Source organism: Sinocyclocheilus rhinocerous, unplaced genomic scaffold, assembly GCF_001515625.1.
Source record: "Sinocyclocheilus rhinocerous isolate Xijiao unplaced genomic scaffold, SAMN03320098_v1.1 scaffold8623, whole genome shotgun sequence".
In the NCBI taxonomy this organism is placed as follows: domain Eukaryota; kingdom Metazoa; phylum Chordata; class Actinopteri; order Cypriniformes; family Cyprinidae; genus Sinocyclocheilus; species Sinocyclocheilus rhinocerous.
In genome coordinates, this window is record NW_015647108.1 from 1 (window position 1) to 2373 (window position 2373).

Below are 2373 nucleotides of genomic sequence, written 5' to 3' on the forward strand. Positions count from 1 at the left end.
GGCTAAAGCAGGTCAACAAGAGGACTGATAGGCGTCCGCCAAAAAGAAAAATTAACACATCTAGAAACGATCTAATTGGTGTATGGTGTCAATCTTACCAGCTAAGAAACCAATACTGTCATTTTTATTGTTTTTCCTTCATCTGGAGGAATTTTAATAACAATCACAGTCCTGTGGTTTGTGGTAGTAAGAAATTCCCGTTCCCAAACGCCGGTTTAGAAGCATCCTTCTAAATCAAACTTAACAAAAGGAAAAGAGAAGAACATTTAATTATACTCATTCTGCTACCAGAAAAGGGTATTTTGTTTTGTCTTTCACTCTCATCTTACCATTAACTTTCTTTCCTCACAAAAAAAAAAAAACGTTCTCTTACAGGAAAATTGGAAGCAACCAATTATTATTCTGTTCCTTGCTCTGTTTGTTATTGTTCTCTAGCTGTGCTACCTGTGTGTGCTTAATAATTTTCCCCACAGAGACTACAAATTAGAAGCACACCCACCAGAGGATCACAGTCACGCCCACCAGAGGATCACAGTCGCTGAGAACTACACTCACCTGTCCATTACACACTCACCGTCAAACCACACTTGACATTGCACACTTACACCTCTGTTTTGCCTTGTTTGTTTTGTTTTGTTTGTTTCCTCTTCTTCAAGGTCTGTGTCAGTCTAGGTTCTAGATCTCCCTCACTGCGCCAAAACATGTCTCACACAACAGACTCTATTGGCCACTGGGAGGACCTCGAGACATGGCTAAGTGTTGCAACAGACAGCCTCCTACCTAAGACTGCTGAAACACTGAAGCATCAGACACAGGTCCAGCTGGATGACAACATAACAAGCCTCAAGAGACAAGACCCAATTCAGAGCTACAGTCACAAAGAACTAGTCAAGATCACTGGGTCCTTAAGTCACACACTCATCGCCACCCTCAAGCTGAGCGACAGGCACGCCGCCCATCTCCAGCAGGAGCTAACACGCGCGCAACAACGCGTCGAACAGCTAGAACTGGAGGCTCAGGAACGACGGGAAGGGCCTGATGAAGTGGAAACAAGGCACCGAGGAGGAGATCACTAGGCTAAAAGAGACCCTAGCAGCTACGACCCAAGAAATGGAACAAGGCAAGGCTGACTACGCTGATCTCTCCAGCAAGCTACAATATGCAGAACAGCTCCTGGAAAAGGCAAAGACCGATTTCAGAGACAAGAATAGCAGAATTAAAGCCCTTGAAACTCACCTGGATGAGTCAAGAAACGAGATCAGTCGCCTAACACTACAGCTGGACTACATCAAAGAGAAGTCCGACAGCATCAGAGAGGAACTCAGACATGCCTACGAGCTGCGAAAGAGAAGTCCGACAGCATCGGAGAGGAACTCAGACATGCCTACGAGCTGCGCCCTGAGCCTACAAGGACACGACGGGCACCAGTCTCACCCCTGCCAAGCAGGATCAAGTTCCCGGTTCCTGGACTGACACGTGATCAAAAGGGGGAGGGGCAGTGCTGAAACATTCACCGGCTCCCTATGAAAAACTTTACCTCACGACAAAGCTAAAAGAATTTGCTCCTGTCATGAATCTCCTCAAGTCTACTACAGCCGACTCAGACGAGCATACTTCGGAACTCGCAACGAACCGGACATGGAAGACGATCTGAACTTCAAAACTCTCTTCCTGAGAAACCTTCATCCTGGGGTAAGCAACCATCTTGGTATCTTTGCATGTCCGCGAACAATGAGTGCTCAACAGTTGCGAGACTTGGCATATAAAGCCTACGGTAAACAAAAGATGGCCTCAGAAAAGGGCGCCAAATCCACAGCAGTTCTTGACTTCAACACTCAAAGTCAAGAGCTGGCTCTAGAGGGCGCCCAACATCAAGACCATGCCAAGCCGCCACACAAAGAGTGGGACACACCCTCGTCCAACAGAGAACGGGACTCCCACGCTGGTACCCGACCTAAACAGAGGAACAACCGCTGGGATGGACCGCGTGGACGACAACACTCACCTGGACGTCACTGGGAAAAATCTTGGGACCAATCCAGACCTGACATCACTGGGAAAAATCTTGGGCCCAATCCAGAACTTGTGAGAATCAATGGGACAGATCATGGAATCAGCCATTTGGAAACTCAAGAGGAAAAAGCTTGTGGGAATCCAACGGAACCTCCAAGGGAAAACGACAAACACACCCTGGAGCAACCAGTCCAAGGAATCGACAAAAGAACTCGCAAAGATTCCGAGCTGACCGAGCTCAAACTGAATCCACACAAGAACAAAAGACATCACTGTGTTTCGACTCACAAGAACTGATGAAAATGATGATGAAAGAGTTCTTCCAATGCAAGGAGGAGGATCAGAAGTGGGCAAAGAAAG

At 47.1% G+C, this 2373-nt stretch overlaps 1 pseudogene; it reads left to right on the forward strand.

The window, feature by feature from the left end:
* The first annotated feature begins 701 nt into the window (after positions 1 to 701).
* The window catches only part of LOC107708862 (uncharacterized), a 2782-nt pseudogene continuing 1110 nt past the window's right edge, over positions 702 to 2373 (forward strand).